Raw genomic sequence first — 27,163 nt, 5'->3', positions numbered from 1 at the left:
GGTAGTGGTGCACCGTTGTGCCAGCCTGGCCAGGGTGAAAGTGCCAGAGTGCTCGCCCTGAAATTACTGTACTATCCTGCTGGTATCCCTGAATAATTTTGGCAAATGCTTTCGAAAGATGAACAGGACCTCTGTCAGGAAGAAGAGAAAGAAACACAGAGATTCGGTCTTTGACTCGCAAGGGTCCTTTTTCTTGACTACAATTCTGTAGATGGAACCCAAGAATAACTTCTGTTCCACTAATGTGGCAGTGGAACAAGTGCTAGGAAGTAACTGTGTCACCAAGGGACAAGAAAGCTTGGAGAGATCAGTGGTGGATTCCAAGACTGATGTACTGAAGCCTTGATGTGGAGGAACCAATGCCCTTTCAACAAGCTGAAGAGATACTTTGGGCAGTATTGAAACACCTACAGAAAGATGATCTTAATCTTTGGCTGTAGAGAGGGCTTTAATTGTGCTGATGATCTGTCACATCTTCTTATCATCCTACTTCAGTATTTCTTTTCATATGCATTTTTTACATATTTTTGAATGGTGTAGAAATTGAAAGGTACAAAATGTGATTTCAGTTTGTCAACTCTTGTGAATACTTGACTGAAATTGATTTGGAAGCCCTGGAACACTAATTAATCTGTAAAGTCATAGAAAGCTACTTGGAGTTTTTAAATTGCAGTGTGTTTATCATCTGTTGAAAGGTCTGAGAGATCTGGCCAGTTTATAGTCCTAGTTGCATTCAAAGATGAAAGTCAGCATGTTTGAAACTCTAATTGACGTAGCCAAGAACTTATAAGGTCACAGCCATGACGGCTTTGGACAAAGAAGGAGTATTTCTAGGCTTTGGCACTTTGATTGAAAATACCTCAACTTCTAAAAGAGATAAATATTAGTAATAACAATAAACAAAATGTGTGTTGGCCAGGAGTTACATGCTTGATTCTTCAAAATGATTTAGAGTTCTTTTTATTTTCTTATTTTTCTCATCTTTACTTTCTGTTTGTATAGACTAATTGCAGATTATCCATTAAAAATCCAGCAGAATATAATACATCTGCCAGTCAGGAGAATTTGTCATAGCCTCCTGTTAGGCTAAAAAATCCTGCCCGTGAGTTTCCTTGCCTGTGATCTGATGCTGATTACACAAGGTTTTATTGTCCAAGGAGCATTACTTCTGAAGGAGGGCAGGCTGTCTGCATTGTAGATGCATCAAATCCTGAGGTTGGTTGCTGTCATTTAGGAATATAGTGCTGTTGTCACTGTCAAACACAGCTAAAAAAGAATTTTATGAGGAGTCATTTGGCAGTTTCCTATTATTTTTGCTGTCAGTGGCTAACTTAGTCAGGTAGGCCCTGTAAATTATTTTCAAGACAGCTGGTTCTTTAAGTAATTTCTGATTTCAGCATTGCGTGAAGAGGGCAATGTCAGGGAAATCACTGAGGGAGGGAATGAGTAGATTAAAGGTTTGGTACAAAGGAGCCAAACGCAAACTGTTTGCAAAGGCTTTGGAGGAGGTTGAGTGGTATGTCTCCAAAACATAATTTTTGTTAACAGTAACATAAAAGTAGTGGTCATTTTTTAAAACATAATTTTATTGCATCTCAGAAGGAAAATAAACTGCCAAACAGATAATATTTTTATGGTGGCATTTGTTTCCTCAAATTATTGTTTCATTTGGACTCTTCAATTTAGAACGCACTTGCAAAACAAGTGGATGAAGTGAATAGGAAGGAAGGACGAAATAGAAAGAGAAGGAAAGAAGGAAGGAAAGAATTGTGCAAAGCTTCATCTCTCTCTGAATTCTTGCTTGATACCACAGTTTGGCCCTAGGAGCAATAAACAGTGTGTTAACCTCCTCTCCCTGGCTCATTGTGCTGCTGTACATCACACCTGCAAACAGTGGACACAGGCTGATGCTCTCTGGGCACACAAGGAAGCTCTGATCACTCTGAATCGATGTTAAAGCAGCACCACTGCTCTTTCTACAGTCCCGAAAATCCTCTTGTAAAGAGTCCCCAGACCTTTAAGAAGGCCATGAAGATCTTGTGATTTGATGGCATGAAATGCAGGCAGCCTGTGCTGTTTCACACTGTCAGAGTAGCGCCAGGAATCACATTACGGCAGCAAGGCTGAGCTGCTCGCCATCCCATCCAAACAACACACACAAGGTGCAGAGAGCTGCTGCATAACTGCAAGTGCAGCGACTCACTATCTTGTGAGTGGGCAAAGCACTGGCTCATCAGTGCCTGCAGAGCACTGTAGGGGAAACCACAAAAGGAATTCCTCATTTTTTCTAACTCCAGTTTCTCCTTCTAGAAGAAGCTCTGATGGAGATTTGTAATCAACCATTACTTTGAAAAGTAGCAGGTAGAAGGAGGATAAGCTTACAAGTACCCATGTCCTTCTGGAGGATTTTCTCTTGGAATCTGGAGCCTCACTAGATGTCCATGTATTGGTTAACCTGCAGTACTGTACTTGGATGAGATGGGCACTTTTCAACAAACAAAATGTATATTGTACTTCGGTTTAGAGGAACTGACTATTCTGGAATTCTCCCCAAAGTCCATCTGCCTCTTCTGTTTTTGTTGTTCTGTGCTGCTGTCAGGCTGAAATATATGTTGCTGTTAACCCACTACAATTTAGCATCTCCAAACTGATTCACTTTGGAAAACAAAGCCTGAAGAAGTTCTGTTGAGAAAAATATGTTGCCTGTGAAGTGGTATTTGTGTGTAAAGTGATATGCACCCACTGTATAAATAATGAATAACAGCTAGTAATAAATTCTTCATATTGTAGCATTATTTCTTACTGTTTATGATCCCAGATTTTTTATGGTAATCCTAAAACAAAATGCTGAGAAGTATGTGAATAATATTTACTACTGCTAGGTTGTTACACACGTCAAGAAAGAGAAGCTTTTTTGACTGTATAATTTGAATGTTTAAGACTATATACTGTTTATATGATAATACTTTATACAATTAAAGTTATTCCTTCATCCCAAAAGAACACAGTGTGTTACAAAAAGTCCACGCGTTCAAAACCACTGAAGTAATGCTTCGAGGTACATTTGTCAGCTAGCAAATGGAATGCCCCTAAAAAGCAATGCCAGGCATATTTTAACCGTGTGTTCCCTGCAAATCTTGTTTCTTTTTAAGAAGTGACAATCTTTGTACAGTCAGCTGTGTTGTACAAGATCCTACACTGCCCCCAGAACGATCTAGTTGCTCGGCCTCCTAGTGGCTCAGTAATTGCTCAGTTGGTGTATGGGAGCCAAACAAGCACAACTGGAGGCCCTCCCACCTGAACAGGGAAATCCAAATGAGCAGTGAATGTGTAGGAGAGAAGGAAGAGTCTTAGAATCACAGAGTGGTTAAGGTCAGAGGGGACCTCTGGAGGTCTTCTGGTCAAGCATGGCCTCCTGAAGCCGCTCACCCAGGCCTACATCCAGGTGACTTTTGAATATCTCCAAAGAGGAGACCCCACAAACTCTCTGGGCAACCTGTGCCAGTGCTTTGTCACCGGTATGGTACAAAACTGCTTCTTGATGTTCCATCTTCTCTACTCGAGGCTTAACAGTTCCAGCTCTCTCAGCCTTTCTTTACATGAGAGATGAGAGGCTACTCAGGCATTGTTTGGAAACATTGCTTTGCTGTGCAGGTTTAGAATTAGGAATATGAAAGCTCAGCAAGAATTAAAATTGGCAAGGGATATGAAGAACAGCAAGAAGGGTGCCTATAAATACGTTGGCAGCAAAAGGAAAATATGGGCTTACTGATCAGTGTGTAAAGTCCCAAATGGAAATACAAGAAGCAAAGACAGTCTGTGCTGCTTTTTCCTTGGTCTTTACTGGCAAGGGTTCTTTCAGGTCCCTTTGTCTGGTGGCAGAATCTGGAGGAGTGAATTACTGCTCATAGTAGAGGACAGGCTTGAGGACAGGGATAGAAGATGAGGAATGATCTTACAGACCGCTTAAGTCAACTGAGCATACACAAGTCTGTGGGACCAGACAGGATGCATCAAGGAATACTAATAGTGACAGATGAACTGATGCCATTTTGAAGCCACTCACAGTCATCCTTTAGAAGCCACAGTGACAAGGGAATTTTCTGAGGATAAGAAAAGGAAACAGTCGTATTGTTCTTCAGAGTGGGCAAGAAGAGAAGTCCAGGGAACTATCAGTTTGTCAGCCCAACCTCAGTGTCCTAGAAGATTGTATAGCACTACTTTCTAGACATCCAGCCACACAGAAGACCAGAAGGTAAATGCAAGTGAACAAGGGGAAATCATATCTATCCAAGCTGATGATGGTCTTCTATGATAGATTTGTAGACAAGAGTTGTACTTGGAATGAAATATTCCCATGTAGCTTTACAGGCTGAGCAGAAAATGTGTGGAAAGCAGCTTTGCAGAAAAGGAAGTCCTTCTTTACCGTAAGTTTAAAATGAGTTAGCAGTGCAATGAAGGCCAACTAAGTAATGGAATATACCAGCAAGACAACAGCCACCAGTTCAAACTCTGTCAATTTTGTGACTGCCTCTCAAGCGCCATGTCCAGTTTGGGGCTCCCATGTGCAAGCCAGACTCTGACCTACTGGAACAAGTGCAGTGAAAAGTCACCAGAGTTCAAGACATGGGAGAAGCTGAGCTGATGCTATTGAGCATGGACAAAACTCATTGGCATGGAGGGTAGGACCACTCCCTAAGCCTATCTAAGGTGCAGTATAGAGACACGAGAGTAGATTGTTCCTGGTGAAAGGAAGAAGAGCAGTGAGCACAAATTGTGCCCAGAACAATGTGGATTACACATAAGGGAACAAAAAGTCTCTGTGCAGGTCCAAAACTGGAGCAATGGGTAAGAGCAGCTACAGGTTCTCCACTCTTGGAAATATACTGCAAGTTCAGCTAGACAAGGAGCACATTGATTGCATCAAAGATCACCTCATTTTGAGGAGGACTGGACTACTTTATCTGCAGAGATCCCTTCTAAGCAAAAGCATTCTGTAATGCAATCCTGACGCTGTCCTAGAATTGAACCGTCACTAAACATACTTCACAAAGCAGAGGTAATGTTAGTTTGCTTTAAAACAATTCCCAGAATCCTCCTCAGCTGATAAATACTAAATCCTTGAATTTATTTTAGCTCTTCTGAGCCTGACTCCTATCTTGGCATAGTCATCAGAGTTTTGTTTTTGAACAGCTTGTTTCCTTTCGAATTTCTACCTCATGCTGGGATGGGGTATGACTGAATAATTTATCTTCCTTTTCCTCAAAAGCAAAGCAATAGTTATACTCCACATAGATTCACAACATTATTCTGCTTCTAAGCTTCTATTAATTATCTTTATCATCCCTGCTTTTAAAGGTCTAGCATTTATCTTTGCAAAGTTCTTTAAGTTGGATGAGGGAGGAAAATTTGTGTATTAAATCCCATTCTTGCTCATGAAGCTTTAAACTCCATGTGATAAACCTTTTTTCCACTGCTTGCAATAATTCTTTTGGCAGTTTTCTTGTGACCAAAGTGTCTGATGTGTAGAACTGATGGCTTTTAAGGTCATTATGCACACATGTAGTTATCTCAGATGTGCTGCTTCTTTGATTAAGACATATACATATATACAATTTTTATAAGCACAGATATTTTCTTTGCCACATACAAAGTTGCTGATCATCTTATTTTCTCAGCCTACCTAGAAATATGACCTGCTTAACAATAATATTTAGCTCAGAAACAGGGAAGGGTAATGTTGTTTCAGTGTTTTTAGAATTCACCTAGGCTCTGGATTTTACAGCTGTTTCAGGACAAAAATGGTCAAGCCTTTCAGTAGATTTATCGTCATTTCCATCTTCATATTATGTAGGTAATCCCTGAGTTTTTGTGTAAGTTGCCTTTGTTTCATCACTGCTTGCTTTGTAAAGGTGCAGGACAACAAAAGCACGCTTTGCTCTGCAAATGTGGGACGTCCTCTGTTGAGGTGAACCGACGGGCATGGAGGGGGAAGCTTGTAAAATAACCGTGAGTAAAAGAACAGAACAAAACGCTTCATTTTTCATTCCATCTCTGTTCCCTATGAGCCGTGTTGTGCTGAGTGATTGTCCTGTAAAATGGGCCAACAAGGCCTGTGATGGAAGAGGAGCAGAGGGCTGAGGGCTAGGTTTACTCAGACTGGAAAAGAGGAGGCTGAGGGGGATGTGATTGTTCTTATCAGCTTCCACCAAGACCAGTCATTCTCTGCTAGGGGAAGCCTTCAAACAAAAAGTGGAGAAGAATCTTTGGGAAAAGATGGTCTAGACTCTTAAAAAAGCTTTCTTTCAGAGAATGAATATTTATGGTTGGTGGCACCTGCCATAGCAGTAACCTTGTCCCTGGAAGTAAGTCTGCAAAAGCCAGTCTTTCTTATATGGCCTCGTGATCTGTTGGCAAGGAAGCAGGTTTGCTCTGCAGCAAAATCTTTGGGCCACTCTTTTGATACAGAACTAAGAAGGTGGTTCAAAAGTGAGGTAGGGCAACTGCAGCACCTGCTGCACTGCTGTTGAACACTGTGCCTTTTTGCCACCTCTTTGAAGTAGGACATTAAATACAGACATTAAGCAACACTGCAAAGTTTGTGGACCAATCCATGCTTTCCTTCGTTTTCTTACTTTTCTAATTCACTCTTGATGTCTTTTTCCATCTCCACCATTTTGTATCAGATGTTTTATTTAAATTTTCCTGACATTTCCCACAGTCGTTGCTGGATGCACCATAGCTTGCTGGCAGCTTTAACCAAAGCACTGGTAAAAAACGAAGCATGCTTGATGCTTACCACAGCTATTTGAACCTTCTACTTTCTTAACAAATGCAGCACCTCTGAGAAAATAAGACTGATTGGAAAATAAAACTTGGGGCGAAGAAAAAAAGAAGGAAAGGAATCATGAAAATGCATACAGATTTTTTATTTGGTCAGATAATCCTTTTTATGTGTCTGTTTTCCTGTGAGCTCTGCTCACAATGCAACTGCATTTGGCAAGGTCAGTGCTAGATGATTAAGCATTGCCAGACCTTGGGTCCAAGAGCTGGAACATGACCATCTATACCATTAAATTGTTAGCACAGGCTCTGCTGTGCTTTTGGCCTGGGCCAGCCAGCCTGTCATAAATGATACTGAGGCATGGTTTGGGGATTAGCAAGGGCCAGGAGCCATTCTCAATCAGCAGTTTGGATATAGCCACCCTATTTTGGAAGATAGAAGTATATAATCCTGGGAGTGTGGCTATGCCATATCATTTGGCCTCAGAACCATATAACAGGTCCTGGCCCTGTTCAGTTTTCTAGTCAGTGGGAAGGCTTTGTGTTGGAGACAAGAGACTGCTTACTTGACTCTACTGTCCTGTACTTACTATATCTGGACAATAAGGAATTCAGTCACATCTCTACGTGATCTGTTCTTTTATCAGGCTAGTAGCTGTGCATTAATATGGTATGATTTGTCCATGTTGTAATTGTCGTAGCAACTGGAATGGTTGATGAAACCAATCTCTCATTATTAATACATAGGTTGTACCAAAAGTAATGCCTTCTGTTTATTTCCATAGAAACAAAGAGTGCAATAATACTGTTTGATAAAGAAAATTCTCAGCTACAAGACACTGTTTTTCAGCATAGGCACCACCACTACCTATGCATTTTTGCCAGCTCTAAACAAGAGCCTGCATGTGAAACTCATACATATCTGCATTAGTAGAATGACCAATGTCACCGTCACCTTGGCTGAAATGCATCACCCAGTGCCTCACTGCACTCACATCCACAGTTTGGTTTTCATAAATGTTCAGCACATGTTGATGAATGCCAACAGATGCTATTTTTTCCATCTGGAGGAATTCAGGCACCCCTTTGCTTCATACACATTTCTGTGTCAGACACCATTTTGTCACATTGCCCCTTTGCTGCCATCTGTCACATGGCAGCAGAATTTAATGGAATATTGGTGGGAAGGTTCAGCTTCTACCGCCATATCACCAACATTCACCTCTGACATTGTAGGCCAACATCATGAAACAGGAGGCATTAATTTCAGATCAGCCATCCCTGAAGTATGTAGTCTAAGGGAGGCTGGGAGTGTATTTTCTAGGGAACTGTTGCAGCTATTTTGCAGAAATCTTTGTCATGGTCTTACAAAGCGACCACCTACTGCTGGTAAATACAGTCCCCGTATCAGAATGAAGAATATGTTATGCAGATGTTCCTGGTGGCAGGGAATTATTTTTATGCTTTCTTTTGGGTCTGAAAATAAGAGATTGTGTTAGATACTGGATGGATGCTGGCGTACGGCTAGTGTGAAAGATCACGTTATCCATTAAGTGTTGAAGTAGAAACGCCTCTCACTACCTGCACAATTGATTTTTCACTTACTAGACTGTCTATTCTCTTTCTCTCTCACCACATCATTGAATAGAAAATAATACTGCTTTCTGCCAATGAAGGCCCAATAAAACTGTGACAGTTGCCAGGACTGGGGAAATTCCAAGAGTATGGTTATATCCTTTTGTCCTGTCCAGTTTTCATCTCCCATTTCCTGCTGCTGAAGTACAGTTATCTACACATTCTGATTTTTTCCAAATACTATTTATTAACAGCAGTTGGCTTATTTCATGAGTGGAAAGTTGCAAACTGCACTGATAATGTGCTCGTGTAGTGCTGCAAGAAAAGAAGTCTGAGGTATTGCTTTTCCTCCCTGGAAGTGTTTAAGACCAGGTTGGATGGGACCCTGGGCAATCTGATCTAGTACTTAATCTAGTGGCTGGCAACACTGCCTGTGGCAGGGCAGTTGGAACTCGATGATCCTTGAGGTCCCTTCCTACCCAAGCCGCTCTATGAGTCTGTGATTCTATGATTTTAGATCATCCAGCAGAGCAAAATCACACATACCAACTTGCACATGCTACAACCTTTACAAACAACACTGTAGTAGCACAGTTAATCATAGAATCATAGAATGATTTGGATTGGAAGGGATCTTTAAGATCATCTACTTCCAATCCCCCTGCTATAGGGAGGTACGCCTTCCTCTAAACCAGGTTGCTGAAAGCTCCATCTAGCCTAGCCTTGAAAATGTGTGTGTCTCCATGCTGGGTGGTTTTGGCCTTGATTTTCAGTCAGTGCTGACAACATAATAGACTTTTCAGTGCCAAATACCTTATCCAAAGCATTTATCACAAGGTATGTCCAGTGGTCCTTATGTGATGGAGTTTGGATAGAAATCCATGAGCATATGTTGTCTGTGGTAGCCTTCCCCTCACAACAGGCTATCAAAACAAAGCTCAGAGTGTCTCACCTGTGGTGTTATTTCTTGAAGAGCTCTGGTGACTTGTTTTCCTCATCCTGTCAACCATAAAATCTGCCAAATTTACCATAGATTTGTAGAAGAGCATTTTACGAGTCTGTGTGATGTACAGCTCAGGGGTTAATAGTGGGTGTTTTGCCTGTTGGGTTCAGTCAAACGTAACGCTATTAACACGAGGTAGTTGTTCAGTGCTGCTGAAAATGAGCTTCTGTTTCTCATCCCTTTTCCCTTTGTATTTCTGCTTCATTGTGTTTAGTGCCCTGACTGTTCACTTTTCCTTTGGAGGTGACTGTTCCTGGACAGAATAAAAGTACAGAGACGGAGTGGTGTGAAAATGTGCGTACTGCTGCTGAAAGCCTTTTACAAGAGCTAGACTGCTTGGAGAAATAAAGAAGGAGAGAAAGAAAGGCACGCAGTTGCAGGAAGCAAATCTAAATAAGCTCCCACTCCACCTTTTTCAATTTTCTGGAGGAAATATCTTTTTTCATATCATTTGACTTTTTGATTGTTAGATCAAATTGAGCCAGTTGGAGTGAGACTCAGTGATCAGAATAGAAGTCCTGAAAACCTCTGTTTAGCTGCTCTCTGGTCTCTGTGCAATTGGTTTGCTTAAATTTGCTATAATAACCTTTTAGGAGTCATGTACCCATTCTTCGCTGAGGACCCTGCTGTGCATTGTGATTATGTTATCTGTTGCCTCCCTGGATCTTTAACATGATCAAAGTGTTGTGGAGTTTGGGGGTTTTTTGTTTGTTTGTTTGTTTTGTTTTCTCTTGGTCTTTTATTTTTTCTTTCTTTTTTTTCTCTACAAGCTTTTACTTCCAAAATATAAACATATATTGCTTGGTATCTTTTGCTCTCCATGTCAGTCCTCCTTTTTTTCCTCCTTTCCTCTTCAAAGTTTCTGCTTAGTAAGTATTGAACAATCATGCTGAGTAGCTCTGATAATTAGGTAATTTGAATTCAGGGATGGATGTTAGATGTTAAGTCGTGGGATGGAAGCTGGTTACATTGGAAGGCAGTGTATTCTGTCTCTGGGCAGGAGAGAATGAAATGCCCTTTATATCAGTACCACTCCCCAGCAAGCCAAGGATATGGCATAGAACATCAATGCAATTGCATGGCCTTGTTCACCCTCTTAGGGAAAGCAGCAGATGTTTACAGTGAATATAGTGAAGTGCAAATGGGTAAAATAATGAACTGAAGTGGCAGCTTAATGGAATTATTAATAGGATGTGTGTTCAAATAGTGAACAAGGATTGATTTGTATTAACATAGGTTTTACACATGTAAACTTATGCAAAAGATTATAGCATACTTTTCCTTCTCTGATGGAGTGTTTATAGAGTACACTGTATGTGCAGGGTTCTCTGAACTTCTTTAAATATTGCCCTTTCTCCCACTTATCTCCTGGTGTTGCTCAGTGTGTAGCACTCCACATAAATCTGTATAATGCACCCAGAGATTTAACTGAACAGCAGTGAAACCTTGAAATTAAAACTGAAGCAGTAGGTGTTCAGTGGGAGTTCGGTGTTTGCTTGTTCATTCTCACCAGAATAAAAGGTGGGAACATGATGGATAGCTCAAAATGCTAAAGTGCAGCTATGTGTGAGCTGGAAGGCCTCTGCTAGAAGTGGCTATATACCTACAAGGTGGTGGCGAAGACATCATAATTATGAGCTGACATTTAAAGAAATGTCAGAAGCATTCAAACAAACCCCTGCTCAGCTTCCACCCATGTATCTTTTTGTGTCCCCAGTCCTGCCATCTGTTATCCCAAGGACTCCAGTTTTGATTACCTTTTTGTTTGCTTTTCTGATAAATGTTTTGTTTATCCTCTATGCCTGGCATGTGCTTCCAGAGATTGTTTGCAAGCCCCTTACCCTCTTTGTACGTGGATTTCTCCTAAAGATCTATTTACTGCCATGACTCTGGCCAAAACTAATCCTCGTGATTATGGATGGGCTGAGTACTTTTGCATTCTGTATTTAGCAGCATACTTTGCCAAATACCCTTTTGGAGTATGTGTACAAAAATGCATATGGTGTTGTTCGGCATTGTTGCCTGTCGTCTACTTACTTGCTCATGGGTTATTTTCTTCACACATTGTTTTCTTGACATTTGTGAATGTGAGCTCTTAAGGGCAAGGAACATGTCATTCTTGGCATTTGGGAAGTTCTTCATTCCATTTAACAGATTTTTATTGCGACGTGTGTTCTGAAAATCAAAGAGGAGTGTCTTGGCCATTATGCTCTGATGCAGCAAGGTCTGTGTGTAGTTCATTGGTGACCATTTAAGAAAGACTTAAAACAGCTGCTGTGCTCTATTGGCGCTATCTATAACGTTAAAGTGTGTTTTATCCTGCTAACCCTATCTCTATCCATGAATCATGAGAATAGTCACAGTAGGTGAGATTAAGCCTTCTCACAACTCAATATTCTGCCTCCATGGGAGATTTAAAGCATATGTATATGCACCTGTATATATATTTTTCCCTTGCCAAGAATTGGGGTGATAATCATGGCAGGTGGCTGCTGGTGATCATAATGAAAGAGGCTGAAGTGTGTTTGAGTCTGCCTGGTCCTTCAGAGCTGTTGTCATTCACGAGAATGAGTTCTTCAAATGCAAGTCAGTAACCAGAGGACAGTTGTCCATCCATCTTGCGATACCTGCCATAAGTGGCTGAGTAATTTCCAGCTGGGAAGATGGGAAGAGGAGAAAAGGCATGTGATCCTGTCCTCATCAAGCCTTGACTCGCTGCTTGGAAGCCATAGCTAGACACCTACATAGATACTGACATTTTAATAACCATGAATGTGAGTGTAAATTAAGGCTGATGATTGTGTAGTTGTAAGGACCAGCTCAGATGCACAGGGTTGTAGCAAGGCTAATCTCCAATGGCTATTAGCACTTACTGTTTCTGAAAAAAAATGCTGACCATGTGATTTTTGTTGTAGAATCATGTTAGTCCTGGGGTGGATAATATTGGGTAAAATATATTGTACCTATAATTCATATTAATGGAAATGCAATAATGGCAACCTGTCACCCACAGAGATTAGAAATGAGTCCAAATGTTGTGCTATAAGAGCATTAAAAAAGCATTATGAATTAGAATCTATTGCACCATGTTTTCCTCATTATAAATAATGGAGGGAAAAAGTAGACCTTGAAGTTTTCAGATTGTCCATTTCAAGAGAGGCCAGCAATTACTTTGTAGAGCTGACTGTGCACCATTGATCTGACTTATGGATTTCATAAATGCAGTAGTCTGTTAATTTAATAAACTTACTCAATCTGTTTTTAAACAGAGCACAGAACTTTGAAAAATGATTTCCTTTCAAACTAAAATTAACTCTTATGGCTTTTAAACATTAGGCTGTGATATTTGCTTCCAGTTTTTCATTAAAATACCTTCTGGTTTCACATTTTTCCTGGGATGAGCTAAATGCTTGCAGCTCATGTTTTATCATATTAAATACTCATATTTCACTTATGCTAATTTGGCATCGAGTTATGAATTGGAGTTCTTAGACAGACCTTTATTTGGTTCTGCATTGTCAGTAATTTTACAGCTACCTCCAAAGTTTAGCATTGCCAAAAGCTTAGATGCAGTTGCTCCATAATCTAGATCTTGTCATATAATGGACAGAATATTGATGCCCTAGATATGACCTCTTATCTAAGCAGTTTATATGTGAGGCTGCATATTCTTTGGAGAAAAACTTTAAACGTTTTCAACAAATTTGCAGAAAACTGAGTAAAGAGAGAATTCCCTCTCAAATTAACTTGCACTCTGAATAATGAGGTTTCATTATTACTGTCTTTGTCTGCTTTAGCTTTTCTGACCACAGCAGGTCATAAAGCAATGCATCTGCTCTTGAAATCTGGCAGCTTTTTCAAATCTATGACGTACCTGTTAGACTTAATCTATTGAACTTCAGCTGTACAGAAGTAAAGCAGTGCGATGGCAAGTTTTGTCAACCTAATTTCTGGAGTTGGTGACGTAAACATCAATCTTTATGGAATCTTACCATCAGAATTTATTTCTATATTAGTCTGGAAACATACCTGCTCTGATGAAGCACATACGTAATTAAGGACAAAAGTCTTCCATGTTAAATAAATTCTGAACTTTATGCAGTATAGATCCGTCGTTCCTTCCCTACGCCAATCTATGCAAAACCTATTGTATCATGAATTGGCACTGACAGGGTAACTGTAGGGTATTTGGTCAGATGCCAAGTTTAATTCATTTGTTATCAAGATCAAGAAACGAATGTGGCAGTGACAGTAATAATTATCTTCTGTATCGAAATGAGATACAGACTCACACTTTTTGTTTAAAAGGGAGATAAGGGAGAGTAAGACAATTATACCTATCATAGACTCCTGACCTGTGTTTTTATCGTTCTTGACAAGCTTAGAAAGCATGGTGGTACATCTTGGCCAAAGAACGCCTAAATTCAAATGAAATAACTTTCAACTGGTACCATATTTATGTGGCAGGCTGATAAATTGCTTTTTCAGAAATCAGCTCTGTTGCATTTTTTAATAAAGTTAATGGGCTGAGACAGACAGTGGTGTGTTGTCTGCTTAGTGTATTCTGAATACAAAATAAAATTCCCTCAATCATACTTAATACTATAAGTTTGGCGTTTCATGAAGAAAATGAAAAATCAATGACATACGAAACTCAATATAATATTGGAACAAGATTCAGGGTAGCTAGCTGGGGACTGGCCGTGAGGAGTCCTGAGCTGCTCTTAGCTTCATGATTCCCACTGTATTTTTCCCCTTCCAACTGCTGGAGATACAGGATTAATGTTACGTAGTTTATTTTGATTCTCTTGGATTCCTTGAACAACTTTTATGAACTCTCTGAACATGGACTCCTTTGAAATTCTCGCCTAGGCAGAGCTACGGTTCTTGCTGATATTCAGTTTGTTGGGGTTCCATCCAGGAAAGTCCTTTGAGAGAGCTTGACTCTAGGGAGGATTGAGTTGACATAAACATCAGTGCTTGCACAAATTGACTCGAGAAAGAAGTAAGTATCATCTTGACATAGGACAGGACCGTGGTTACAAGTTGAAGATATTAGTCTGCCAAAAGTTCTAAGTGCAGATATAGACTTTGAAACCTAACTTGCTTACCTAACTGGAGATTCTTCAAGAAAATTATCTTTAAAAGTGAAAGTTTGCATGGATCTGTGATACGGAGAGATATAATGATGTCAGCCCAGTGGCAAAGAGGCAATGCTCTGCTGTTCACTGCTACTGATGTTGAGCCTGTCAGTCCTTGACCAAACTGAGAAGTTGACAGTGTCATCAAGAACAAGCCCTGAAGTCCTGGCCAAGAGGCTACCTGTGTCAGTCATCTGAAAGGCTGAACTCATGGGCTGTATCTTGTGGTAGGAGCAAAAAAAACCCACAACCCACTAAACAAGCATTTCCTTCAAAAAGCAATCTTCCTGAAGACAGCAATCTTTCTGCTGCTCATTGGGCCATTCTGCACATCTGCATCCTCTCTCCTGATCCTGACAAAATGTTCCTTCTCCTGATCCTGACAAAATGTTCTTTTCTCCTGATTCATCAGCTCTTTCAACTGTATTCTTAATGAGAAAAGGAGGGAGGGAGGGAGGCAGGAAGGAAGGGAGTGAGGGAGGGAGGGAGGCAGGCAGGCAGGAAGGAAGGCAGGAAGGCAGGAAGGCAGGAAGGCAGGCAGGCAGGCAGGCAGGAAGGAAGGAAGGAAGGAAGGAAGGAAGGAAGGAAGGAAGGAAGGAAGGAAGGAAGGAAGGGAAAGAGAGAAATAGAGAAAGGAAAGAAAGACTTTTTAACTCTTTTTAACTTAATGCACGACAACAAGCAGAAGTCAAATTGTCTCACTGAATTTTTAGGATTTTTGAAATATATATTCACTAAAAATGTAATAACAAGACATAAATGAGCCAGCTTATCTTTTGTTTCTTTCCTGTTCTTGGATAGTTTATATTTTCTGCCCATTGTACAGATTTGTCATGCATAATATACTTTTTTTTTGCTTCTCATCCATGTATTTTTACCTCCAACAGTCTTGGGCAGCTGATGGCTCTATGTTGCACGCCTGGGCACAGACTAGGTCTAGCAGATGAAGCATAAGAAAAAGTTGATGGAAGCCTGGAGCCTGATGCCATTTCACTTGACAGGTTCTGATGAATCTTTGAAGCTTGCATTCACCTTATATTTTAGCCATCCAAATGTTGGGGATCTATTTAAAGCCAGATTGTAGCCTCTCATTTCATTCAATAGAGAGGAGTAGCACTCTGTGAAAGATGATTTTTCTGCTCCTAAATTATATGGGTTGAAGCACTCCTTTGGCTTGGTTTACTGTTGGCTACAGAAGGATTCTGTACATCACTTTTGGATATCTGATACTGAAAAAAATCCAGTGCTCAGATTCTGCATCATCTTCTCGATCCATGTCAGCAAATCTACGTAAATACTTAAAGATCTAAATGTGAAAAAATACATGCTTTGCAAATGGTTATTGATATTGTAACAAGAAGTATTATTATCCACCTGCTGAGGGAAGAAATCACATCTTACCTATACTGAATCATTCACATGGCAGAAACCTTACCCAGTGTTTCACTGCGTGCATTTATTTCCTCTTTTTAGTTTGCTTTTCATTTTGCCATCCTTCATTAATGCAAATTTTTCTCATTTGTGACACTGGTAGGAAGCACTTGGCCCATTACACAGAGCTTAGTCATAAACAAGGTATTTTCTGTTTCTCTTGAACAGAAGAGTCAGAAAATTTCGTTCTGGATTGTCAGTGACATTATCATACTGGAGTCTGCTGTTCCTTAAAATTATTTTCGAGGCAGACACAGCACTCAACCTCCAGATTTTGAGATAAATCCATACAAATAAAGCAGTTTACCATCTCTTACCAAATTGCTCATTTTCAATTATGTGGGAAGAATATAAAGGTATAAGAATGGAGTGTTCAGAGAGCTGGAAGCTGGAAAATCAGCACAAAGAGCAGTGAAGTTCTGAGACAGATATATTGAGGAGATGGGCACTGTTTTCAAACTAAGAAACAGCAGAAATTAGCAAGACCAGGTTGGTTTTGGAACACCAGCAAAAGGAACTCATCCACAAAGAGGCACAGCTTGCTCTGCTTTCTGCAGCATCTGTAGCCTAATGGCTGCCATGGTGAGTAATGCTTTCAGGAGGCGTTGTGTGTACCATAGATATCTAATCTCTATAATTAGGAAAGCAAGTAAACATTTTCCATCTCAATTACCTGATAGTGGAGGATCTTGAGTGGTGCAGTCCTTTGTAATTTCAAATTTCACTTGGAATAGTTTGGGGTCTGGCCAGCTCACCAGATTCTGCCCAGACATGGCTCAAGACTTAGCTTCAGTAAAGATCAGATTGGACTTGTTTGTCCAAATGTACACAGTATTTTACTCATAAGTTCCATTGCAAATTCAGATGTTTACCCAATCTTCAGAATGAGTAAAAAAAGCAAAATCAGATGTTCGGAATGTATTCCATGCAGTTCTGACTCTGTGCAGTAACTTCCAAAACTATAACCTGGATGGTGAATCTAGGAAACCTTTTCTCCCTAAGACTTAGCTGTTTTATTGGCTCAGTGAAGCCAATACTTAGTAAAAATCATAGTTAGGCGTGTTTTAAAATTCCTAATGCAGTGCAAGTACAAATTGTACTAGGCAGCGTGAAGGTAAATTGATTTAAATCCTAGCAAATGTTATCAAATGGTACTTTATCACCTTTGCTAGTAAAATTCACAGCTGAAATAAATAAGGGTGATCTGGGCAACTAGACGTAATCCAGGGAAACAAAGACAGCAATCTCTCATTTCTGCATGAAGCGAATCTGCTCAATTGCTGCGGTTGAAGCTTGGTTGCAACCTTCTGTTTTGCTTCCTATGGGATGGGCTTCTGAAGCCAGCAACCAGTTAAAACACCAGGACTTACTCGTAAAGCCATGAGGAAAGGACATTGGAATATTCTATATGATGACCTCCACATCAGCTCTTACTATAACAGAATAATTAAAACAGCTGGAGAAGACTTCAGTTCTATAAAAAAGAAACATTACAAGCAAAAGTAGAGAGTATTTTGGTTGAAGTCTGTTTATTCAGTATAGTAGATGCCAAAACACGCAGTTCTAATGTCCGTTATTGAAGAAGATGGAGAAATACTAAGGAAAGTCTTAAGGACAACCATAAAAATTATCCAGGCCTGGAGAATGAACTGTAAAATGTGTTTCAGTCTATTCCATTTGCTCAAGGAAGGTTGACGTTGATTGCCTCGCTGCTGACACATCAAAAATTACATGAAGTGTAGGAGATTTAAATCATGTAGGCAGTACAATATGGAGTAATTGGAATGGTGAAGTTAGATGATATCAGGAAATCCGTAAGGGAATTCATCCCAAATGATCCTGTGAGTTCTTTCCAGCTTAGAACACTTGATAAAAGCTGTATTTGAAAATGACTACAGGGGTACAATCTTCCAGGTACTGCTGAGTCTTCTGATATCCTCTTGAAAGGTTTGAATTAAGTAGGACTTCAGTCCCAAGATTTGTTTTGTAATTAATACAAACATGTAGCTAATTCATTTGAAGTACAGTCTTTTAGTTACAGAAACTGGGGGAAAATTAAGTAATTTTTTTTTCCCAAGAGAACTCTTGATTTTTAGTCTCTTCTAACGTTTTATGTGCATGCGTTGGAGCACTGTTTTGGTGAAAAATTATGGAATGATGTACTACATGAAAGTGTGGGGAAGAATCTTGTATTTTCATTACAGTTTGGATCTAAAATAATGGTTAGAGAAAGATGCTTGCTATGTTAATCCTACTTACAATTTTGCCATGCTCTCTAGCAGGTCTGCTGCAAATGCCAGCTCCTCAGCTGAGTTGTGTTGCTAAATGCCCACATCTGTTTTCTTTCTCTGGTTCCACCGTTTTTGTTTTTACATTACTGCTTTCTACCTGAGTCTTTCCCTGCTCTTCTGGCTCTTAAATATTTCTTTTAATGGCATCACTCATTTTATCTAAGTAGCAGTAGCTAAGACTACACTCATCTTTTAACATAATTGTGATCAGATTAAACAGATTGAATATTTCAGGATGATGAGACACCAGGGGTACCATTCCTTGTGTCCAGCATTATGTAAATCCACATAGGTCTCTCTGAAAGACTTGGACACAAAAGTAGTGAGATGTGCAAACTAACTGTGTACGACAGATGTTACTTGCTGTCATGTCACTTAGGGCTGCAGGAAAAGCACTCAGTGATGTTGCTGAGCTGCTGCTGAACAAGGCATAGGAGTCCATAAAAGTAGTTTAGTTTGGGGCTCACTATGCTTAATTCAGCTTTTGAGTTTTGCCTCATTACCTCTTTTTGTTTGGTCTGACATTTCTCAAGCCCAAACTTTGCCAAGTAGTCTCATAACAGAATAACCTTTATATAGTTCTAAAACACTCAAGCATCTCTCTGTCTGTGATGCATGTTGCTTATCTATTTTGTAATATTTTTCATCCCGTTCTCATTAGTGATTTCTGGTGCTGAGAGCCTCAGATATTCAGATGTCATGATACAGTCCTTAAAATGATGAGATTTTACAACATGATACAGCTGGGATTGCTTCAGTTTCCCTTATGGCTTCTGAGGTTTTGGAGTATCATCAGGTTGCATTTCACATTAGTCTTTGTAACCACCAGGTATGAAAACATCTTTTTTCTGGCCTTTCTGATTCATTTGGAGCCAAGTCACTTTGAGTCAAACCAAAATGAGGGTGCTCTCAAGAGGGGAGAGAGGGGTGCAGAGTTCAAACACCTAAATCCTGAGCTGCAAACCTAAAAATCCCTGCTGCCTACCCCTGGGGGTACCTACATGCTTCAAAGATGTCTTGCTCTTTGCCAGCTTCAGATATCTCCAACACCTTAAATATGTGTTTGCTGTACCATAGCTGTCCCCTGGATTACAGCTAAACACAGAATATGGAAACCAAGTATTCCTTTACCAAAATGTATCTAGCAACATTCTCAGTGTGCCTGGAAAAAAAAAAAAGGAGAAGATGAGAAAACCTGAATTAAGAGGCTTAAAGGCAGCAGCAGCTCTCTTTTTAAAAACCAAACAAACAAAAGCTCACCAACACAACAGTGTAACACCATGAGATTTTGAAGCTGTCAAAAACCGTGGGGAAAGGCTTTTGGATAGAGCATTCCAAGTGGCAGGTTCATCATTTCTGATCTGGGGTCAGGTGTGTGCTCTCTGGAGAAGCGTTTTCCTTCCTTCAAGGCCTGGCAGTGGATGCTCTGCTCATATTTAAGAGAGAAGGGAACTAGCAGAGGTGCAAAGATGATGGAAAGGATGTGTCCTGTGTTTGACACAAGGAATGCAAGCCCAGCAGGTGCAACCCTGCTGCTAAAAGAACAAAATAATAATAATAATAAAAAATAGCAATAAAAACAGAGTAATGATTTTTCAGTAAAATAAGAGAAGGAAGAAGTGTAATCTCCAAACACATAGCCCTGGGGTAAGGACTTAGCACTGCAGAGCAATGTGGGGGTTCAGATCCCATGGACAGTGAAATTAGAGGAAGAAAATTGAAGGCTGCGTTTTTTTCTCAGTCAGTCAAATTGGTACACATAATTTCATAATGTTATGAATGGCTAAGAAAGGATCGTGCTGTAATTATTTGTTTAATTTTAATGGATCAGTTTCCTTTGTAAACATGATTCTGATTTTGCAAACAACAGAATAACCTTTCCAGTCTTGCAAGAATACACTCATGATGCTTTCACTCTCAAGTTGGTCTGATATTAAAGTCACTCTGTCTGATGCTTGCAAATCCAGAATGCACGTGTCTTTTGGAGGTGAAAAATCCAATTACAGCAGCATGTGTTGGGGAACCTGTGAGCCTGTGAGACAGGTTTATCTCGATCTGAATAACAAGAGCTTGTAAGAGAGCTGGCACCACAATGTGCCAGGCTCTGGAGAGAAACGTTTTGCTCTAGCTATAAGCCACACTGCTCTTTCAAGAGGCAGAGAAGTTCTCAGTGCACCAGGCAAGCCACAGATGAAGCAGTCCAAAAAAAAAATCTTTTGATTTTATAGAATAACCACAGTATCGAATGACTTGACTGTGAAAGACCTACTTTAACTGCTTCCTCAGACTGAGCAGATTCAGACTTACATTTCCTACATGTGTTAAGTGTTGCTTTATAGCATTTCAACTCTTTTGAATAATGCTAAATATTCTAAGAGCGAGGATGGAAAGCTGCCTCCTACCTCCCCATCCAACATGGGGCCGTAGATCCAGACAGCCCTGAGTGTCTAAATCTTGCTGAATTACTCAGCCCTCTATCCTGCTGCCACTATATGAATTAATTAATAGCAGTGTAAGAAATTAACTGGGCACTAATTTCTCAATGACTTTCTATCTGTAGTTTGAAGAACATAAAAATGAAGTCCCAACTCTTTTTTTAGTGTTTCTTGCAACTCTTAATACTTCATCTCTCTCAGTGAAAGCAGCTAGCAGAGGAGGCAACCAGAAGGAGATGAACATGCAGACTGGCAAAGTATCCCACGTACAGCAGACTGTCAGGTAATAAAATGGTGGTGCAATAGGAAAAAAAAAGAACGAGCAAATAAACTTGTACATTTTAGCATTATTTCTGTCTGGAGCACTTACAGCAGATAAAATGGTTGAGGGCTGTGGAAAGTATTTCTTAAATGGAAAATTCTCCAAGCAAGTGGCTGGAGCCTTGTTACATCCCACTCATGAAGGGAGGGAGGAGTGAGCAGATTTGCAATTCCCCCCAGTTAGATTAAGGTGAAACGACACTCAAGGTCCAAACACAATCATCAGTTTTAATGAGAATCTCTGTACTACAATTATCTTCAAAGTATTGGCACTCTTACAATTATATCTATCTAAGCTGTGCAGCTAAACTATGCAACTTTATGAGAAATGCAAACACGCCTTGCATTACTTAACAACTTCAAGAGGAAAAAAAGGAGAGGAGGAGGAGAACAAGGAGTAAAGAAAAAGACAGACAGACAAAGAGATCACCCAGTCTGGGTTCCAGCATTTGTCCAGCCAAGGGGGACCCTCAGTATGAGAGACCCCAGGGTGACTTGCTGAGATGCATGCAGGACCTGTACTGTAAAAATCTGAAATTTCTTGGATTCCACTTCAGATGCTTTCTGTGTTAGGAGACGGAGATTAGTGCCTGATGAGAATATTGTTTTCTGTAGGTACTAAATCTGTGTTTTGGTTATTTTGGATCTGGGATTTAGTAGCTAACGTATAGAACCTCCTATCTAAATGCAGCATTAGATGAAAATATTTAGCAGCCTGTACCTCATCCTGGTAATACTGTTCCATGATGTTTTCTCATACTGAAAAGACAAGGATTACTCAAGAACTGAGGCTGACAAGCCAGTAAGGAATGTGAATTGGCACTGTTCATGCAGAAGCTACTCAAACTTCTTCCAAAGCTGCAGGACTTTCACAGTGTACATAGAGGTGTTGCTGGAGAGCTTTTAGATCACTTGCATTAATACATGGATTTGTGCCTTGTCAGAAGGTTTATCACAACTCAGCTGTCTTTGACTAAGTGTGAACAGAAAAGTAACCCCATGAATCATGTGAAAGGAAGCAGTGTACAGCTATGATAAGCATCTCACCTGTAAGTCCATCAAATCTCAACTGTGTGCTGTAATATCATAGGTCTCAGTTAAGGTCTATATTATTATAGCATGTATTGAACAGATACTCCACTGAGATTTTCATTAAAAATTAGGCTTCCGATTGAAAGAGTGGGATTCGATTTCATTAAACAGAAGTTATAGCAGATATCACAGGTGCACTGAGGTACTCCACCAGGTCTTCGCTTTCAACTTCATGTGGGCATAGGTCTCCTGTAGGACCTGTGTCGTATCATCCAGATTGGTGCAGACATCTGACTTACCTCCTTACCTTTATATCAGCATTTATATCAGCATTAGGCACTAAAGTGCAGGCAGCTGAACCTCTAGCACCATTAATTTATTTTGTATTAAATTGCAGAGGCAGCAGAAATACAGCAAGTCAGCAGGTTGTCGGGATTAGTGAGTCTTGCAACTGTGAGGTGAGGTGCCCATTTGTCCTGTCTGCTGGCCACCCCCCATGGGTACGACTGTCCTGCATGGAGGGGCATCAGAGATTCCCCCCAATTGGTGATGGGATTTTGAGGACTGAGAAACTTTAACGTGTAGGTTAAACAAAAACTGAAAAGAATACAGTTTCATACTAAGCCAAGGGGACAGCTGCTAATAATGAGCCTTACTGTATTGCTAAGTGATGTGGAGGAAGCCCTATTACTCTTGACTGCATAATTGGATGGGATATTGCTGCGGAAACCATATTAGAGGACAATCCTGCATTATCAGCATGAACTGGATGAGCTAATGGCTGTTTTTCTTATGCAGTGCCTGTGATCAAATCAGAATAGCAATCTAGCTGGAATGAGCAAAAAAGAAATTACATAGTGGATTTCATGGAAAATTAAGGCTTCAGGTTGCTGCATATATCCATAGTCTTGAGTAAATCTAAACCTGTTTGTATTTCTAGCTTTTTTTAAACTTTTTCTAAATCCTCACTTGATGTAGTTTCTTCAGTGATTAGATACACTTTTTTTATTTCATTTTTATTGTACATTTGTGGCAAATATTTAAGAAAGAGAAGTGGGGGGTTGGGAGAGGACAAAAAGTTAATGTTACAGCTTTTTAATTAGAAGTCTTTGAAATTACAGCAATTTTATACTGTAGTAAGTTTTCAGGGCCATTTAGATTCTAAAATACCTGCCAACTGGGAAAGCCAGTAGTTCAGTTGCTTTATTTTTCCTCCATTACTTTTGCAGCGGAAAGTGGCTTGTATAGACATTTGCTTTTCCCCCAGCACCTCCTGCTGATGCATGTTTATGCCACTGCAATCTTCAAAATGCTGATACCATGTAATCGCCGTGTGTTCACAACCCCCTAATTGTATTTCTTGGTGTTTGTAATGGGGAACTTGTTATTCTGAGTAATAGTGTCTGAGGGGATGGGTGGCTGAGGGTCTGCATGCACCAAGAGGAGGAGACATGTCCGCCTACTTCCGCCCCTGCACTGCAGGTTTCTTGCCTTCATGATGCTCAGAGGCTGGAAGAGTCATCTGGAACCAGTGCCATCACCATCAGTGCAGCCCGATGGTGTGCTAAATGAGAGGCAAGTCATGTTAACAGTCTAGCACAGCCCTGTGTTTCATGAATATTTTAGTTTGCTGGCAGAGCTCCTGTTGTGCTGTACAGTCCGCACTGTGCATAGCAGCAGTGCTCGGGAATATAATTGGTGGATGGGGAATAAAATAGTGTTTCATATCTGGAATTTTTCTGTTACTATCAGAAATATGCTTGATAAATTAACATAGCAGTGGCAGGAAAAACCAGGGGAATTGTTTTCAGTTAGGGCAAATTCAGAGGGCATCAGGTAGAGTTTGATATAAGAATATGTCAACTCTACAGTCAACTATCAAATACACATCTGAGATATATCAAAGGATCAGAAATATTAAAAATCAGACCCAGTTATTATCACCCTGCCTTTTGATGAAGAAAAGACTGTTCAAAAGCAAACAAGCGGAAAGCACCCTCAACAATTTGCTGTGGAGCTTTTTCTTTTCAAATTTAACAATGATGCAAGAATTTGCTTTCCTGAGGGTGCAGGGGTGTTTGTTTATTTTTATTCCTTAATCTTCTGAAAGTGTCAGTGAGACAACATGAAGCAGTAATGAGAGCAGAATACTTATCTAAGCAGATCAGTTGTTCCAAAGAGCCTCTCTTTGCGTTTGGCAAATGCCTACAAGTATCTGTCAGTAGTGTTTTGTATTAAACTGCTGGCTGACGTGGTTGGGATGGGACGTCACAAAAGGTTGCAGGACTCTTGATGATATGTGTGAGACCACCTGTTACATATGGACAAGATAAGCTCTGGTGTGCAAGATAGCTGGAAGTATTTCCCTTGTTCTCCTAGATTCTATTCTCGTTCTTGTAATGCGGTTGTGTTTTTTACAGAGCAGATGTATATCGATATCCTGGTTTTGTCTTAGTTTTTCTTTCCCAAGTGTCTTGTGTGTGTGTGTGTGTGTCAGAGACAGCCCCGCATTCTTCACTTCGTTCTTTTATTTATGGCTCGCTGAGTTAATGTTGTTGCTGTTGATTATTCATAAAGGGTTACTTTATCAAACTGTTTTCATGACAGCTAGGTAAAACTGGAGAAGGAAAAGTCTATATTTAATTATTAATGAGGCCAGTGTGATTTGTAGTAGATGTTGTTGATATATTTTCCAGTACACAGAGAAAAACACTTGAGCGCTTTTTACTGTTTCTGAGCTACGTTCTCAGAACATGAGCTCTTTTTGAGTGTCTTGCTTCTTGGCTACGTATGTGAGCTCTGGCTGAAGATTACTGCCAGATAGGAAGTGCAGTAGCAGGGCTTGAAGTGTCCCTCTTCACTAAAACCTGAACCTCTGAATCATAGAATCAATCGTAGGATCATTAAGGCTGGAAGAGACCTCTAAGATCACCCAGTCCAACCATCCATCGAGCACCAATACTAGCCACTAAACCATGTCCCTAAGAACTACATCTGCCCTTTCCTTAAACACCTCCTGGGACGGGGACTCCCCCACCTCCCTGGGCAGTCTGTTGCGATGCCTAATCACTCTTCCTGAGAAGAAATTCTTCCTAATATCCAACCTAAGAGGCTTGGAGCTGCTGTACGCAGCCTGGAAGCCTCACTGTGTGACTGACACTTGGTGAAGGTGGTGGGCTCTGTTCAGAGCCTTTCTATAGGCCTACCCTTTTTCCATGGGCACAGCCATCCTTTGCACACTATGACCTGATTTTTCTTGCTTTCGGGTTTTCCTACGTGGTAACACTTGGGAAAAAAAAAATAAAACATTAAGATTATGCTCTGTGTATCCCTCAGACTCCTAACCCAGAGGTAAGGGTCTCTCCTGGCTGACTGATGTCCCTTCAGCCAGGGAAGAATTTTAAAGGGTCTGTGTGGCTGAAATACATCAGGCTGACAGCTCTGTTGCAGAGGGTTGTTTTAAATGCAAGTTAACTGTCAACACTGAAGCACACAACATGAGGAGAAAACTTAAGCAGTCAACTTCCACGTCTTGAAGTTTTGCCACGGCGCTCTCTCAAGCCCGCTGCACCCCGGGGCAGGCTGCAGCAGGAGGCAGCCATCCATAGCAAGGTCCAGCCAGCACTGGCAGAGAGGGGAGGTGGAAACCACAGGCACTCCCTGCCTCCCAGTGGCTTTTCTGCTGGGGCATTTGGCTCACGTGGCGTAAAATGGATGACAGAATTTGGCAAGTTGAATGGCAGGTCACCTTTGAGAGGCAGCCAAGTCTAACGGCAGCGCCTGGGCAGATCCAAGCAGACGTGGCAGAGGCAAACAGCGAGCAGGAAGAGGAATTGGGATGGGAAGCCAAAGCAGCTTTTTGCATAGATGTGTGACTGGAAAATTTAGTAAACCAAGCAAATTGCTTACCAGAAGCTTAAATAGGATTCTTGTGATATCCAGCAGGATTCACAATGAGGGAGCGATCTATAAACCAACACATCCATGAGGAGAAATAACCATCCAGCACCTTAACAGTGCGCTGAAATCGCTTCAGCAAATAACTTCTTTTCGTAAAACACTGCTTTAACATTCCAGATTGTTTGCAGCATGTTTGTGTGGCCTTGAACTTTGCAAGTGTGTTTGAAAGCAAAATATTTAAACGGCATTTTCTGCATTGATAAAGTACAGACTTCAAAGTTGTGCCTGTCTGGTGCCGCGGCTGATGAATCACTGCTGCCTGAGGCTGGGGGAGAATGCAGGTCGGGCTTTGTTTTCAGGTGTTAGTGATTCATTGGGAGTTTCTGGGGGAATAAAGAAACGTGAACTCTGGTCACAGCAGGTAAAAAAGCCTCCCAGTTCACCTTTTGATCTCAGAAAATAAAACAGAATTCCAACTAAGGAAGAAAAAAACAACAACAACAACAACAAAAAATATTGCATAAAAGCGGTAGAGGGAGGATTAATGTGGACTGGACAGAGGAGAGCAGTTATTGCTTGGAGGTAAGCACGTGTAAAGGCAAAGTTAATTTTCAAACATTTTAGGGCAGCAGACAAAAGAGCTATTTGGCCTGGGTCACAGGTCTGTTTTCAACAGCAGCTTGTTAATTATTGTTTTAGATGCTTCTGTTCAGATGTCAGTTTGGTAACTATTAAGAATTTTTCCAAGGGTCATGAAAATGCACTCAAGGAGGTCCCTTGCAGGATTGGTGTATTTATGCATATGAAATTCACCATGAAGGCGATCGGGTCTCCTAGTTGGTGGTCTAAGGACCTTTCTCTTCCATAGCAGGAGTAGCACAAAAAGAAAGGGCAGAGGTATTTCCCCTCTGTTTCTGGGTAAAACTATACTATAACTGCTATGAAATTCTTGAGTATTAGCCAGCTTCTCAGCTGGCTTTTGTAGCCTTGTGTAAGCAGGGTTGTAGGAAGCCAGCCTCCAAGGGAGCAGGTTATTCCTCTGCAATGCTCTGCAACTACACCAAATCCACTTTTAGTCTGAGAGAACTGATCCCTTCCTCCCCTCTCCATCAGCCTGATTTGTAACGGCCAGGCTGCTACCAGTGCCAAGTTAGCTGATTTAAAGGCACAATAACTGCAGTAGAACCGTGTCTTCAGTTTGATGCAGCAGATCATTTGACATTAAATATTAGGGAGGCAATTGGTAGCACC

General features: G+C 40.6%; 1 protein-coding gene across 6 annotated transcripts in view; it reads left to right on the top strand.

Moving 5' to 3' along the window:
* Positions 1 to 27,163, top strand: part of KLHL29 (kelch like family member 29) — a 398,705-nt gene that overhangs the window by 160,640 nt on the left and 210,902 nt on the right. The gene's annotated exons all lie outside the window — the stretch shown is intronic.

The sequence above is a fragment of the Tympanuchus pallidicinctus genome, unplaced genomic scaffold, assembly GCF_026119805.1.
Source record: "Tympanuchus pallidicinctus isolate F22 unplaced genomic scaffold, pur_lepc_1.0 scaffold1, whole genome shotgun sequence".
In the NCBI taxonomy this organism is placed as follows: Eukaryota; Metazoa; Chordata; class Aves; order Galliformes; family Phasianidae; genus Tympanuchus; species Tympanuchus pallidicinctus.
This window is presented reverse-complemented; position numbering and strand designations above follow the sequence as displayed.